The sequence below is a fragment of the Bos javanicus genome, chromosome 2, assembly GCF_032452875.1.
Source record: "Bos javanicus breed banteng chromosome 2, ARS-OSU_banteng_1.0, whole genome shotgun sequence".
Lineage (NCBI taxonomy): Eukaryota > Metazoa > Chordata > Mammalia > Artiodactyla > Bovidae > Bos > Bos javanicus.
The window spans coordinates 36,505,891-36,523,336 of record NC_083869.1 but is presented as its reverse complement, the minus strand read 5'-3'; the positions used below and the strand labels follow the sequence as shown (position 1 = coordinate 36,523,336).

Below are 17,446 nucleotides of genomic sequence, written 5' to 3'. Positions count from 1 at the left end.
AGTTTAATCGTATGAAAACATCAGGCAAACCCAAGATGAGGATATTCAGCAAAATACTTGACCATTACTCTTCAAAAGTGCCTGGATCCTGAAAGAGAATGATTGAGGAATTGTCTCAGGGAGGAGGAGACTAAGGAGATAGGACCAACTAAATATAATGTGGTATCCTGGATTGAATTTTGGGGAAAAGATATTAGTGAAAAAACTGGGGAAACTGAAATAAAATCTATAGCTTCATTATTGGTACAATATTAGTTTCTTAGTTTTGAGGTGGATTTTATTAGCCCTCCTTAACAGACAAGGAAATTGAGACTTAGATTAAAATTTGGTTAGATGGTTAGCAAGTGGCACATCTGTGACTCAAAGGCAGGTAAGAATTCGCTGCAAGCTTTTTTTTATTTCTGCTTTGTTAAATACATTTGTCTTACTTTTTTAGCTTCCACTGTAAGTGATAACAGTATTAGTCTTTCTCTGATTAATTTTGCAAAGCATAGTACTCTCTAGGTCCATCCACATTGTTGCAAATTGTTGCAAATAGCAGAATTTTGTTCTTTTTATGGCTGAGTAATATTCCATTGATATTGGAATATTACTTTATCCAATATTTATTGTCTTTATCCATTCATCTGTTGAGGGACATTTGGATTACTTCCATGTCTTGGCTATAGTAAATAATGTTGCTGTGCACACTGGGGTGCATGTGTCTTTTCAAGTTAGAGTTTTTGTTTTTGGATATATAACCAGGAGTGGAATTGCTGGATAATATGACGGTTTCTGATTTTTGGTTTTTTGAAGAACATCTATAGTGGACGTTTTCTATTGTGGCTGTACCAATTTACATTCTCACAGTGTACAAGGGTTGCCTTTTCTCTGCTTCCTTGACAATGTTGTAATATATTTGTAGATATTTTCAGATTTTATTTGGCCACACGGTATGCAAGATCTTGGTTCCCTAACCAGAGATCAGACCTGTGCCCCCTGCAGAGGAAACATGGAGTCTTAACCCCCGGACCACCAGGGTGTGACAGGTGGTCTTCTGACAGGTATGAGGTGATATCTCATTGTGGTTTTGGTTTGCATTTCTCTAATAATTGTCAATGTTGGGTGCTTTTCATGTGCCTATTAACCATCTGTTTGTCTTCTTTGGAAAAATATCTATCTAGGTTTTTTGTAAATTTTTAATTGTTTTTTTTATATTGAGTTGTATGAGCTATTTATATATTTTGGATATTAACCTCTTATTGGTCATATCATTTTCAAATATTTCTCCCATTTAGTAGGTTGTTTTATTGATGGTTGCCTTTGCTGTACACAGGAGAGTCCTGCCTGTGTTCTCTTCTAGGAGTTTATGGTTTCAGGTCTTACATTTAGATCTTTAAGCTTTTTGAGCTTTTTTTTGTATATGATGTGAGGAACAAAGCTTCTTTCCTAACTGTAATACTTGTGAGCAGGGCAAGCTGGAGGGTTCAAAATCTTTTCCCCCACACCTTCCACAGTGCATCCCAAAAGATGGATGAGAACTAGAGAAGCTCCACACCAAAGAAAACAGTGGAGATGAATTAGTAATTGATGAACACATGATGAGGAAACTGGTGGCCATATGACTGCTTGCATCAAACTTTTTCTAAAATATACAATAAATAGGAGAGAAATTGCTAGATTAAGATTAAGGTATGTGTACTCAACTTGTTTTAATGTTCCCAATTGCTCACCAAAATTGTACCATTGTGAATTCTCAGTTTCCATTGTTCTACATTGTCATCAGCAATTGATTGGGCATTCTATGTTCATTGCCTTTTCAGCTTTTCCTTTGTGAGTTGACAGTTTTGTTTTGCTATCTTTCTTCTGATTTGTTTGATCTTTTTCTTATTGGTTTTCAGGCATTCTTTATATATTCTAGATAACAAACCTTTGTCAGTTATATGCATTACATATATCTTTTACAGATTTGATGTGTATCTTTTTTCTTCTAAGGCATCTTCCAGATATTTTGAACTTTAACTGAATTAAATATATAAATATTTCACTTTATGATGAATACTTTTCACTCTTAAGAAATCCTTCCCCACTTGAAGATCATAAAATTATTGTATATTTTATTGTACACACAAAAATTCTCCATAACACATTTAAATGTTTAATCTACCTGGAGTGCATTTAAATACATGGTGATAAATTTTCCCTAATTTAATTTTCCTAAATTAAATTAATTATTCCAACATTAGATTTTTCTCATCAATTCAGTAGTGCCACCTCTGTCATATATAGACATTTCCATAAATTCAAAGGACAGTATCTGGGCTATGAATATTGCTTCATGTAAAAAAATTTTCCCCATCTCTGCAGCAATAGTAGCACATTGCTTTTTATATATTATAACTTTAGAATAAGTCTGAATTTCTGGAAGGGAGAACATTCCACTTCTTTTACCTCTTCAGAACTATACTGCCTATTCCTTCCCCTTTGGTCTTCCATACGAACTTTAGAACCAGCTTGTTAAGTTTCACAAGAAACCTTATTTGGCTTTTCATTGCAACTGCACATGGCAACCCACTCCAGTGTTCTTGCCTGGAGAATCCCATGGACAGAAGAGCCTGGCGGGCTACTGCCTATGGGGATCACAAAGAACTGGACATGACTGAAGTGACTTAGCACATAGCACAATGTCTTCTGGACACTGGTCTTTCTGCTTTGTGAGCATGATATTGCCCTTTCTTCATTTTGGTCTGAAAATTTGTGTTGATCTGAATGCTAAACTGAGGGATATGTACCCAATTTGGCAGTTGTGGGTTCCACTGAAGGGTTTTGAGTGAAAAGACTGGCATGATTAGAACCTTATTTTGAAAATATTGGTCTAAGAGTGCCAGCAGTTTGATTGGAGACTAGAAATGAGGACTCTTGCAAAAGTCAAGGGGGAACAATAATGCAAGTCTGAACTTCAGTAGCAGAAGTGGTAATGGAGACTAAGATAAATTTGAGAAACTTCAGAAACAAATAATTACTTCTTTTTGAAAGAAAAAGATCCACTTGGGCTTCCTGCTTCTCTTCTTAAGGACAGATGAATGAGAAGCTCTGAAAGAGTAAGAAGCTAAGACTTAAAAGAGTTACCTGTGGTAGAGGAAAGTGGTAGTCACAGGAATGAGTCCTTGGAGTTTCCTATTTCCTGCCCCCCACCCCACATTTTTTAGAAATCGTATCCTTCTTTCAGGGCTTCCCAGGTAGCTCTAGTGGTAAACAGCCTGCTTGCCAATGCAGGAGACTTTAGAGATGCAGGTTCAATCCCTGGGTCAGGGAGATCCCCTGGAGGAGGGCACGGTAACCCACTCCAGTATTCTTGCCAGGAGAATCCCATGGACAGAGGAGCCTGGTGGGCTATGGTCCATAGGGTCACAAAGAGTTGGACACGACAGAAGTGACTTAGCACAGTACATCCTTCTCTCAAGTCTGGTTCAAATATGTAGACCTCTTCCTTGAGGCCAACCCTGATTTCATCAGCTGGAATGAGAATACATAACATGTTTTCTTTTGTTTTATGATTATGCCCATGCTCACCATCCCCACAGGAGCAGGTACCAAGTCTTAATGGCTTTTATTCCCTGCTCTCTGGCACAATTCCTTTTAATACAAAGAAAAAATCCTGTCAGGCAACAAACAATAATAGTTCAAGAATAAAAATTAAAACCTTCATTTGTTTTTTTTTCCCTCCCTTTTGTGGGTAGAGTTTGGACCGTTGTGCTATGTGAGGTCATCACGAACAAATTTGGGTAGAGGAATGTTTGTGGACGTTTCTCCTCATTTCCTTCAAAAGCACCTTGTATGTTTTGTGATTTCTTTCATTTAATGGCTGTTTTGTAGTGTTACTTTATATTGTGATGTCTGTGTATGAGTTAGGATAAGTATTAATAGTTATTGAGTATAAAAGAATTTTTAATATTTTATTATTCTTACAGTTAAATGATTTAATCTGCAAATCACCTACTAGGTTGCTGTATGCAATTTACAAAATGAATGATAGATACCTAAGAATTCAAAAACTAAAAGCAGAATACAAGCGTAAATAAAGGTGTATCCTTGCTGCCTTGTAAATAGCTGTCATCAGTTTCTTCCCCGTGGGGGGTCAGACTTCCCCTGTGAGTGAGTTAATGGAAAATTAAGGAGATACCGTTCTCATTTAAGGTTCTTAAATGTGGTTCAACCTCTAATTGCTCTTGGTGAGAAGAGGTGATGTGTGTGTGGGTGGGTGTACGTGTGCTTGCTGCTCGTGTGTGTGCTTGCACATACCTGTCGGTGTGTTTTCCCTCTTGATACTATACTCCCAAGTTTGTTTCTTCTGTCTTTGTCTTTCACATTTTAAAATACTGCTTTATGACTGCAATTGACACGTTGTCATTTCCATACTATTTCCACCACTGAGAGCACTTTGGTTTCTTCAATTTGACATACACAGTTTGCACTTATTACCTTTACTTGTTATCACCTTGCCATACTTATGCCCAAGAGGCATTATCCAGATAAATATGAAAGTGTCCTCAAGGGAGCTTTCTAGCTCTGGGATTCTGCTTCTAATCTCAGAGAGGCTGCCAAAGCCTATGGCCAAGTCCCTGATAAAGGGTATGCACAGATGATGATGCTGTCTGTTCTACATGACCCTGCACCCCTGATCACAGCTGAATAGATCAAAGATCGGCTTCTGCCTCAAAGACAGCCAATCTCTACATGTCTTAGCAGAATTTAAAATGTCTTTTTCTTATGAACGTAAGCCAAAATCCATAAAGTAGGCTCTTAATAAGGGCAGGTTGAAAACTCCCAAGAGGAAAATATGAAATGCCTTTTCTGAGATTGGCTCCCCCAAAGCAGGCCCTGGGATAATTGTGAAAGTGCCCCGATGAAAAGAGTCTTCAGATAGAATGTAGAGTTTGTCTTGCTGTCATAGGGCCCTTGAGATAGGAATTTTTCCCAGAAAAATCCAGAGCAATGGGGACATGGGACAAGGTTGAAAGGAAGACAAACAAGGGTGGGATGTCAAGCAAAATCCCACAGAAAGTAACTTGGTAACTATTCTGTAGAGAGGTTTGGAGACATGAGGATCCCACCACAGACAATCCCATCAGGGTTGAGGGAGCTGAGGTATTTATACTCCTATACTCATCAGTCATGGGCTGAGAGCTGAGACTAGGGTGGGAATATAAATGAACAGACATGGTCTGCTGTTAGATTCTATAGGCCTGGTGTGAGAGGTTACTCAGGAGGGACTATTGTGATTTGTGGAACCAATCAGATCCTCTCTCTTAGGGATCTGGGGATAACAAAACACAGAGAGTTTGCAAGAATTCAAGAGGCAGCAGGATCCAGGAGCAAGAAGAAGCAGAGAGAATTGAAAGGAATAGATGCAAAAGTGTACAGAATTCTTTATGTGGCCATGTGTCCTGGTTTTACTCACTGAACTCATTCCCTTGGGGAAGTGGTCTTTTATTATTCTATCACTGCTTTCTTTTATTCGAGTAATTTTAAAAAATCTGGTCATGTTACATGGCTTGTGGGATCTCAGTTCCCCAACCAGGGCTTGAACCCAGGCTTCTGCAGTGAAAGTGCTAAATCCTAACCACTGGGCCACCAGGGAATTCCCCCATCACTGCCTTTTGTAATAACAAAGGTATCTTGAGTACAAAGTAAAGATCACAGGCATGATTCCCCCAACAGAAGAACCAGGTGGTCAAATCCTCGGGTTCAACTACTTTATTATTCTGCTTGTGTTTTCCCTTTTCCTCATCTGTCTATGTCACATGAGGTGTGGATTTCACCTAGAAGAACTCAATAGATTATTAGTGAACTTATTTTTCTGTGATTTTTAATATGGGTTGTGGGTATCTCTGATGAATTAATCTAGGGGCTAAAAAAGGTGTTTTTGTAACACTTCTCTCCCTCACTGGCAGGGCCAGCTTCATGGTGGGCAGTAGGTAGTTGCTACAAACTGTGTGACTTGGCACCAATCCTTGAACTACAAATACCTCAGCCTCTGGTCTTCCACCCAGTCACCTAACCCCTACCAACACCCTTGCCCCGCCCCACCCATTTATTATGCATTTGGGCTCAGCAAATTGGAGTGGTTAAAATGAAAATGTTTTCTGGAAACAACCCATATTGGTTAACAATCTAAGTTCATATGCTCATGTGCAGTGATGTAGCTGAAGAATTATAAAGCTAGTTTCACAGAACAACAGTTTCTTATAATCTAGGATAACTCTCAAATCCATCTTAATTTGAGCCTAGCTGGAGAGAGGATTTAGACCAGATAAAATTAGCATAAGAACTGCTCACTTACTGGTATTAAGGTGGGCATTTTTTTCTTCCCAGGTCTGGCAACCTTATCTCTGTGTTAGACATTTTAAGAAAATTGACAAGAAGTATTGATTTCAACGATTCACGTTGGTTATGTATAGATGAAATCAGGGAAAAGGACAACGATTTACAAAGTCAGTATATCATGTGAAAGAAAAACAAAAAACAATGCAATTACTCCTGAAGCCCATTATATGTGGAGTTGAATTGAGGAATGGCAGATAATCTGGGTCTTCCGGAACCAAACAGCCAGCCTCAGATCGCTGCATGTACCCTGCTGCACCAAGATATCCACTTTCAGTTGTGATAGCTTCTGGAAGCTCTCAAGAGTACTGCTGATATGACTCCATTAAATTTTTTAAAAAGCGACAACATTCATTAACATTATTGAGCACCTACTTTGTGCTTTGCTTTACTTCCTTATCTATAAAATGGGGCTAATAAAATCACCCACTTCATATAGGGGTATTGTAAGAATTAAGTGAGGGAGGCAGATTAGCACCTGATGCAGTCCTAGTGTGTAATCACTAACATTTATTGTTATTGTTAGCTACTCATTACTACTGGAGATAAAAATAATAGAGAAGATACAGTCCTTCTCTTCAAGCAGCTCTGAGCCTAATGGAAAATGAGACATGTGAAGAAGCAGTTACAATTTATGAGGATTCAGTGCAACAGGCTTCCCTGGTGGCTCAGATGGTAAAGCATCTGTCTGCAACGCAGGAGACCCTGGTTCGATCCGTAGGTTGGGAAGATCCCCTGTGGAAGGAAATGGCAGCCCACTCCAGTACTCTTGCCTAGAAAATCCCATGGATGGAGGAGCCTGGCAGGCTACAGTCCATGGGGTCTCAAAGAGTTGGACATGACTGAGTGACTTCGTTTTCACTTTCACTTTCTAGTGCAACAGTAGACATATTAACACCAGGGTCCTGGCTTAAAAGAGGGAGCAATTAATTTTGCTCAGACAGTAGTGGAAGATTTTTCAGAGTAGGAGGCTCTGGGGGCTGAGAAAGGTTGCCATGTGGGAGAGGGGTAAAGGGCTTTCTAGTAGTGAGACTTGTATAAGCAGTGTCATAAAGACAGCACACAGTGCAGAGCATCTGAGTGGTTACCCAGGAGTGGAGCAAGGTCTATTGGTGCAGAAATGTCCAAATGTGATGCTGGATGGTAAGGTGGAGCTACATCAAGAAAAAGTGCTGTATGCAACATTCAGGAACTTGGACTTTATCCTCTGTGTACTGCAGACCGTTAAAACTTTTTGACCAAAAAAACCAACAAAGATGTGCTTCCCTGTTGGCTCAGCAGTAAAGAATCCGTCTGTAATGCAGGAGACATGGGTTCAATCCCTGGGTTGGGAAGATACTTTGGAGGAGGAAATGACAATCCACTTCAATATTCTTGCCTAGAAAATACCATGGACAGAGTAGCCTGGTGGGCTACAGTCCATGGGGTCCCCAAAGAGTTGGACACGACTTAGTGACTAAATAGCAACAACAAAACAACAAAGATATAACCAGGTTTAGATTTTAAAAAGATGACAAGATGACTCTGGCAGCTGTGGATACCTTTAAAATTGGTAAGACTGAAAGAGCTGTTAGGAAAGTCCAACAAGAGACAGGAGAGTGTTAATTGGGCAGCAACAATGGAAGTAGAGAGGAGATGAGAGATAAGGGAAATCATTCAGGGAAATAGAAAAGTATAAGCTACCATTGAAAGGGTGAGAGATATTTTATAGTACAATCAGATTTTCCAATTTTTCTAGACAAACATTTTAATGTCTATAAGTCCATGTACAATTGAAATTCTTTGCATTTCTCTTCAAACTGTATACTGTGGTTTTGGGTTTTGTGCTTTCCAACCAAACTTGTCTGCATTTAAACTGTAAATATTGAAAGAGGAGACTAAAGTTAGCAATAAAGCTGCAACCATCAATGTAGCTTATTTTGTATTTACCACAGTCCATCATTGATGAAAGGTGTTCAGTTCAGTTCAGTCGCTCAGTGTTGTCTGACTCTTTGCAACCACATGGACTGCAGCATGCTGAGCTTTCAATCTTTTGCAGCATCAGGGTCTTTTCCAATGAGTCAGTTCTTCACATCAGGTGGCCAAAGTACTGGAATTTCAGCTTCAGCATCAATCCTTCCAATGAATATTCAGGACTGATTTCCTTTAGGATGGACTGGTTGGATCTCCTTGCAGTCCAAGGGACTCTCAAGAGTCATCTCCAACACCACAGTTCAAAAGCATGAATTCTTTAGCGCTCAGCTTTGTTTATGGTCCAACTTTCACATCCATATATGACTATTGGAAACCATAACTTTGACTAGATGGACCTTTGTCAGCAAAGTAATGTCTCCGGTTTTTAATATGCTGTCTAGGTTTTGGTCATAGCTTTTCTTCCAAAGAGCAAGTGTCTTTCAATTTCATGGCTGCAATCACTCTGCAGTGATTTTGGAGCCCAAGAAAATAGTCTGTCACTGTTTCCATTGTTTTCCCATCTAATTGCCATGAAGTGATGGGACCGGATACCATGATCTTAGTTTTTGGAATGTTGAGTTTTAAGCCAGCTTTTTCACTCTCCTCTTTCACTTTCATCAAAAGACTATTTAGTTCCTCTTCGCTTTTTGCCATAAAGGTGATGTCATCTGCATATCTGAGGTTATTGATAGTTCTCCCCTCAATCTTGATTCCAGCTTGTGCTCTATCCAGTCTGGCATTTTGCATGATGTACTCTGCATATAAGTTAAATAAGCAAGGTGACATTATACAACCTGATGTACTCCTTTCCCAATTTGGAACCAGTCCATTTTTCCATGTCCAGTTCTAACTGTTGCTTCTTGACCTGCATACAGGTTTTGCAGAGGTGGTCTGGTATTCCCATCTCTTTTAAGAGTTTTTTACAATTTGTTGTGACCCACATGGTCAAAGGCTTTAGTGTAGTTAATGAAGCAGATGTTTTTCTGGAATTCTCTTGCTTTTTCTATGATCCAGTGGATGTCGGCAATTTGATTTCTGGTTCTTCTGCCTTTTCTAAATCCAGATTGAACATCTGGAAGTTCTTGACTCATGTACTATTGAAGCCTAGCTTGGAGAATTTTGAGCATTTCTTTGTTAGTGTGTGAGATGAGTCCAATTGTGTGGTAGTTTGAACATTCTTTGGCATTGCCTTTCTTTTAGGAATTGGAATGAAAACTGACCTTTTTCAGCCCTGTGGCCACTGCTGAGTTTTCCAAATTTGCTGGCATATTGAGTGTAACACTTTCACAGCATCACCTTTTAGGATTTGAATTAGCTCAGCTGTAATTCCATCACCTCCACTAACTTTGTTCATAGTGATTCTTCCTAAGGCCCACTTGACTTCACACTCCAGGATGTCTGGTTATAGGTGAGTGATCACACCATCGTGGTTATCTGGGTCATTAGGATCTTTTTTGTATAGTTCTTCTGTGTATTCTTGCCACCTCTTCTTAATATCTTCTGCTTCTGTTAGGTTCATACTGTTTTTGTCCATTATTGTGCCCATCTTTGCATGAATTGTTTCCTTGGTATTGAGGAGATCTCTTGTCTTTCCCATTCTATTGCTTTCCTCTGAAAGGTGTTAGAATGAAGAATTTAGGAATTTAGTCAAGATAAAAGTGGGAAATTCTGGAACTATAAAGAAAAAATTGGATGGTAATGTATAAGGATTATACTGATATATGTTAGTGAATAGCTTTATTAGAATATCAGCACTATTTGGAAAGCTATCAATGTCATCTCATATTTAAACGATTACGTGCATATTTAAGCTGTACAAATCATTGCATTCATTTCATGGCTAATCAATCCAGTCTAAAATCGCTTGCCAAATAATAATGGGATTTTCTCTAACAGCCAGATACTTAAGTCACTAGACACCAAATTATGGGATAGAAAAAATCAGTTCAGCATCTCAGTTAATTATCGGCTTAAAACAATATTGTGTTGAGTCCTGGCACATACCCTTTAGCAGCAGATGTTTTTGTTTCAGACCATTTTGATTACCTCAGTAACTCTAGCATGATAAACTAATGATGCAAATTATTTTTTCATTTTAATTTTACATTGTGGATGGAAATATTGGCCTTTAATGTAACATATTTTCTGTTGTAGCCAGGGCCTAAATTAGGAGGGTAACAGTGGAGAAGGAGAGCGGGTGACAAAATTGAGAGCCATTTGAAAGGTATGATATCTGAAAGTGTGAAGTGGGAGTTGAAAGAATAAATTCCAAGCTTCTAAAGTGGGCAACTCAAAATATGGTACCCTTTGCTATGATAAGGGGAGGGGCAAATTTTAAGGGGACAACAAATTCACTTTCAGAGTTGGTGAATTTGAAGTATTCATGGTATGGATGTGGAGAAATTCACTGAGTCTGGAACTCAGGAGGGATCTATCTGTTGGAGACAGATTTGAAAGTCATCAGCATATAGGCAGTAGATGAAATTATAAGACTGTCTAAACAATGAAGAATTTCATGGAAGGGAAAGGAAAGAGGAAAAGGAGATAGGAGGCAAGAAGACAGAGGAAAAGATGGAGAAAGAAAACCTGGGCTTCCCTGGTGGCTCAGTTAGTAAATAGAAAATGAAAAGTGAAGTTACTCAGTCCTACTCTTTGTGACCCCATGGACTATAGCCTACCAGGCTCCTCCGTCCATGGGATTCTCCAGGCAAGAATACTGGAGTGGGTTGCCATTTCCTTCTCCAGGGGATCTTCCCAACCCAGGGATTGAACCCAGGTCTTCCACATTGCAGGCAGATGCTTTACCCTCTGAGCCACCAGGAAATAGATCGGTAAATAATAATAAACAGTTGGTAAATAATCTGCCTGCAATGCAGGAAACCTGGGTTCGATCCCTGAGTCAGGAAGATCCCCTGGAGAAGAGAATGGCAACCAACTCCAGTATTGTTGCCTGGAGAAGTCCATGGACAGAGGAGGCTGTCGGACTACAGTCCATGGAGGGTCACAAAGAGTCGAACAGAACTGAATGACTAATACACACATTACTTGTTTGAAATGGTTTAAATCAGTGGTCTTTTAACTTTTAAAATTATGTATCCAATCAATAGGTTTTTCTTTGAACAATCTTCATAGATGTCTGTTTACTTATGGATTATATACATATAACATTTTCAATCCATAAGTAACTATTAGTAAAACTTAATTTCTCTAAGTTTTAGATATAAGCTAAATATATTTTACTTAGCAAAAGATGCATATTTCCCCCATTTTAACATCTGTCCACCAGGGAGCTGAAATGACATCAGTGTCCACACATATATGAATTCAGTCACAGTAGATCATACCACCATTATTTGTACATGTAAATAAATGTATTTTGTTGTTGTTTAGTCACTAAGTAGTATCTGACTCTTTGTGACCCCATGGACTGTAGCCTGCCAGGCTCCTCTGTCCATGGGATTTCCCAGGCAAGAATTCTAGAGTGGATTGCCATTTCCTTCTCCAGGGAATCTTCTTGACCCAAGGATCAAACCCCTGTCTCCTATTTGGCAGGTGGATTCCTTACCACTGAGCCATCTGTGTTCCCTAAATAAATGTATGCTTACATAAATCTAAATGAGTTCTTGTAAGAAATATTAACTAAACTTGTAAATGACAAGAATGCTATATCATATTTAATTGGCAGTGTTTTTCTTTCTAATATATAAAATAATGGTGCATCTTACAGTCAATGGAAGTTGCAGTGCTTTCTCTTCCCACCCAAGTGATTCATCTTGTGTGTCCCACTTTGGAGATTGGGTTTTAATCAAGACAGAGGGGTACACAGTGTGGAACACCTTGAAGAAATTAAATAAAATGCTATCTTTTAAAAAATGGAAAAATGTTTATCACCTTTAACAACACAGTCACCGGGGTCCTTGCTGGGGGCAGTGTCAATACTAGAAGAGGGGGCAGCCAGATCATGGAAGCTCAAGGAATAAGCAGGCCATGTGGTATTTAAAATGCACCCACTGCATGCCAGACTCTGTGCTAACTAAGCACTTTTCATATAACCCTGAGAAGTTGTGATTACTCCTGATTTAAGGTAACAATCAGAGATTTTCAGAATTTAAATGACTTGTACTTGGTCCAAGCAAAGCTTGAACTCTGTTGACCATCTCAGAAACTGAACCCAATAATAATATTCTATAATATCTTCCAGTGTGAGGTTAGTGGAGGTAGAAAGTGAGTGTAGACAACTACTATTCAGGTAGCTAGGTATCTTGCCTATGGACAAAAGCAGAAAGAATGAAAAATGGCTAAGTATATGGTTAAAAATCCAAAATCACTGCAGATGTTGATGGCAGCCATGAAATTAAAAGACACTTACTCCTTGGAAGGAAAGTTATGACCAACCTAGATAGCATATTCAAAAGCAGAGACATTACTTTGCCAACAAAGGTTCGTCTAGTCAAGGCTATGATTTTTCCTGTGGTCATGTATGGATATGAGAGTTGGACTGTGAAGAAGGCTGAGCGCCGAAGAATTGATGCTTTTGAACTGTGGTGTTGGAGAAGACTCTTGAGAGTCCCTTGGACTGCAAGGAGATCCAACCAGTCCATTCTAAAGGAGATCAGCCCTGGGATTTCTTTGGAAGGAATGATGCTAAAGCTGAAACTCCAGTACTTTGGCCACCTCATGCGAAGAGTTGACTCATTGGAAAAGACTCTGATGCTGGGAGGGATTGGGGGCAGGAGGAGAAGGGGACGACAGAGGATGAGATGGCTGGATGGCATCACTGACTCGATGGACGTGAGTCTGAGTGAACTCTGGGAGCTGGTGATGGACAGGGAGGCCTGGCATGCTGCGATTCATGGGGTCACAAAGAGTTGGACATGACTGAGCGACTGATCTGATCTGATCTGATGGTTAAAAAAGGTCTTTCTTCTTTAAAGATGGGTGAGAATTGAGTATTCTTGCACGGTGAAGGAAATGAGGCAGGAAGAGAGAATTTGAGGCAACTAAGCAAGACAGATAGTAACTAATGATAAAATCCCCGAGGATTCCATCTGGAGCAGGAGAAGGAACCTTAGTTGCCTCCCCTACTAAGAGGAGGAAAGTGGTGGGAACTGGAAACAGGGGCCCATAATAATGGAAGCTTTTATGTGAGAAGAAGGAAGAGAACACAAGGAAATACCAAGTTTATGTTACTTATTTTCTCTGTAGACTAGGAGATAAGACCATTGCTTAGAGTGTGTGTGGGGTGGGAAACAGATGGGTAGCAGTCAGACCTGATAGGAGTATTATTAAGCTTTAAACAGTAACTGTAGGGAATTGGAGCTATAGCTCACTTGGGACTTGTCAAAGGCTATAATCTACTCATGACACCAGTCTGCATGGTATAAAAGTTTTCCCCCCAATGATGTCTGCAAGCTTGAACCTAAGAACCTGACAGCTGGATTTGTACAACGTTGGGATTTTACACTGTTTAGAGAGGCAGTGGTTGAAGAAAAAGGAATCAAAGATTTCAAGAGGAAGGAGCTGGTAGAGTGGATGAAATCAAGGTATCAAAGTCTTGGAAGTTTTAATGAGGTTATTGGTTTAGCAGATGCAGAGGGAGCAGGAGAGTGATGAAGCTGAAGGAGAGAAGAGAGCATCTGAGCTTTCAGAGTGGGCAGAGTTATCTCCTATCTCCTCAATGACCATCCTTCCAAATGCTCTCCTTAATTGCAGGATTGGAAATTTGTAAATTACACTTCTCAGATTCCCTTGCCAGTGGAGTTTCAATTTAGAATCTTCTATGAGAGACACTGGTTTGAGATTTGCAAAGAAGAGGAGAAGCCATTGTTCTCCAGCTGCAGGTATGCACAAGCGCATGAGCATCCGTGGATGGCAGACATCTGGGCAGATGTGCCAAGATTTCCAGGCTTCCTCCTGAGAGTCACCTACTTTGGTGCTGCAGAGGGCTGAGATCTGCAGTAGTGGTTTCTACAATATACACATTTCTAAATTTCTTGAATTCCAACAGTGGCTTCTCTGACCTTTGCTCTGACCTTTTCCCTGACCTTTTTTCCCTGGACCTTCTAGAGACTGAATGATTCTCTTAACTTTCTGTGTTAAATCCCCTTTGACTTGATGTATTTAGGGTTTTTTTGGTTGTTGTTCTTCTGACATATTTCCCCCCAATTCTACATTTAAACTGGATTATAAGCTTTTCCATGATCACATCAGTATTGGTCAGGATTATCTTATCTGTTCGGATTCCACAGTTGCAAGCAAGGTAAAGAAAATACAGCCAATTTAAAAAGAAAAGAAATTTATTTATTTATTTTTTTCCCTAATTTTATTTTTAAACTTTACATAATTGTATTAGTTTTGCCAAATATCAAAATGAATCCGCCACAGGTATACATGTGTTCACCATCCTGAACCCTCCTCCCTCCTCCCTCCCCATACCATCCCTCTGGGTAGTCCCAGTGCACTAGCCCCAAGCATCCAGTGTCGTGCATCGAACCTGGACTGGCAACTCGGTGGAGAACACTTAGGGAACTGATTACTGGCTGGATCTGTCTCCCTCCTTTTCATTCCCCCTTTTATCCTTCTGGCCACCTCTGTCACCTTCCTCCTTCTTCTCTTCTCTGTATAACTCCGTGAACATCTCTGAGTGGTCCAGTTGTGGAGTGCACATAAGAAAAGAAATTTATTGAGTAAATTCAGAGAGCATGTGGAATTGCTAGGCGGGCTGGAGAACCAGACTCTGAAAATGAATCTATGCAGTGGATGGAAAACTATGGATAAAATCATGTCACAGAGCCAGTGCAGTGATGGCCACTGCTACAATCAGTGGTGGGCATGCCTAATTGATGAATCTAACCCATGCCCCTCTGTCCTAGACTTAGAGGTGGCTGGGCAATTGAGGATCTGACCTTTCAAGTTTTAGAGTGACAGCTCTGCCTCATAATTCAGAGGAACCTCAGACAAGAGATTCAAATATTGGGAAGTCCCACAACTGGTGCATATCTACTCTAACATCCAATTTTTGTGTTTGTGCTTTTGCTTCTATCTTTTGTTTTCTCTGGCAAGCCCTCCAAATGCTCATGTCCCCATGATGTGTACTTATCCTTTACAATCCACCTTCGTCCTGGAAACCTTCCCAGCTGCAAGTGTTTGCTTCCAGCCCTGAACTCCTACAGCAATTCATATCTTGTTTGACCTTATTAAATTCTAACTTGCTTTTATTGATATTTTCAGTTAAAAATGTTGTATGTAGCATATTTAAGGTTGAAGGAACATGAGAGGCTATCTGATGTGGCTGGACTATCAGCTCATTGAAATAGTGGCTTGCTTTATCAAGATTTGTTAATCACCACCCCCCTCTTCCCAGCAGAGTACCTGCTTATGGTAGGCATATCAGAAATATTAGTTACATCGAATTAAAAGACCCATACCAAGACTTACTTGTCCCAATTTCCTTTCTCTTTTCCAGCCACCTCCCTCCACCACCACTTGCTTTTATTTTATCCCACCCCCTCCCACATCCTCTAGGATCTTATTTCACTTCTTTTGTTCTTATGGAATTTTCAATCACCTGCTAGAGATGCCTGCCTAGTGGCCTGAAATAAATTCAAACGTCCCTTGTTGTAAAATAACCATTCTCGGCTTTCTTTCCACCCCAGTCTTAAAAAAGAAAACAAACAAAAAAAACAAGTTATGCGTACAGCCTTCCTGTTATCACCTCTCCAGCTGCTCACTTCTTTTTCTCTAAGTCTGCCTAGTTCCCCCTGAAGGTGCCGGTGACCGCAATGGGCCGAGCCAGGAACCGTTAGCCCGCATCCTCTTTGGCTTCCCGGGGTTGTTTGCGTCTGGTGATCACGTGACCAGCGATCTCGCCGCCGAGACACTGCACACCTGATTCTTCCGCTGCCATTCCAGCGCCTACGCGCCCCTCGTCCTCCCCTCCTCCATCCCGGCTGCTAGCCTGCGGGCATGTGACCTGGGCCCTGCCAGACAGAGGCTCCTACCCCGGACAGTCAAAATATTTTCTGCAGGTGATGGTAGCCCTAAGTCTGTGCGGAGCGTGCCGCGCATGCAGCGTTATGACCTCACCAAACCGCCCCGTAACCTCGTCCCAGCTCACAGCTGCTGGCCTAACTTGGGCATTGTTTTGTGGGCCTGGTTTTCCCTCCTTTCTCTCTCTGTAAGCTAACATCCTGTCGATAAGTTACGTTTCTGCTTAGGTGAGCCAGAGTTGGGTTCTGTAGTTTACTCCCAAGATCTCTGGCTAGTACAATCACTTTTCTTTCTCTTTCTGACCCCTAAGTGAAGGTATTCCTCCCAGCTCATTCCTTGCCTGTTTTTTTTTTTTTCCCCCACCATCCACAATTTTCTTTTAACACTGGCGAGCTCACCTATTTCCCAGGTATGCGTTATCGCCTTTATGCTGGTTTCTCCCAAATCTTTTTCCAAGTGCCACCTCCCACCTGAGCTCTAATCTAATAGCATATTTCCATATGCACACCCAGGGCCTGTCCTGGGATGCACCCAAACCAGTAAGACTAAAATTCAGACTCACCAGTTCTCATCTTGCTAGTAAACCAACTTCTTCAAATTCATTTTTCTTGCTGAACACCCAGACTTTGGATCTTTCTCTCTATGCCATCCCTAATATGCCCAACAGTACCAAGTTCTTTTTATTTTTTCTGGACCACCAGGGAAACCCTGAGCCACGCCTTTCCTGGACCGATACCTCCCAAATCCTTTCTTTATCTCATACTGTCATTACTTTGTCATTGCCTGAACAGTTGTCATTTGCTCCCTGTTGAGCTCCTCCCTCTAGTTGTCCCTCTAAATCAATCTGACATATGGTCAGATTAAATATCCTGAAACAAAATTCTGGACACAGTCCCCTCGTGCATCTTCTGTGCTCCAGTCTAAAGTGAAAACTCTAGAGCCTGACTCTCAAGCCATCCACAGATGGATCCTAACCTACTTCGCCATTCTTTATCCTATTATGTGTAGGATTTTTATTTATTAAAAAAATTTTAGATTCTTTTCCATTACAGTCTATTATGAGATATTTATTATAGCTCCCTGTGCTATACATTGGGCCTTGTCATTTATATATTTTATATAATACATAGTAATTTGTATC

General features: G+C 40.4%; 1 long non-coding RNA gene across 2 annotated transcripts in view; it reads left to right on the top strand.

Moving 5' to 3' along the window:
• The first annotated feature begins 3,892 nt into the window (after positions 1-3,892).
• The window catches only part of LOC133235219 (uncharacterized), a 35,107-nt gene continuing 21,553 nt past the window's right edge, over positions 3,893-17,446 (top strand). Inside the window, exon 1 of one of the 2 annotated variants that reach the window (XR_009732485.1) lies at positions 3,893-16,343. This is a non-coding gene — a long non-coding RNA (uncharacterized LOC133235219). Of the gene's footprint in view, positions 16,360-17,446 lie in introns of both variants that reach the window. The other variant, XR_009732484.1, reaches the window with a different exon arrangement.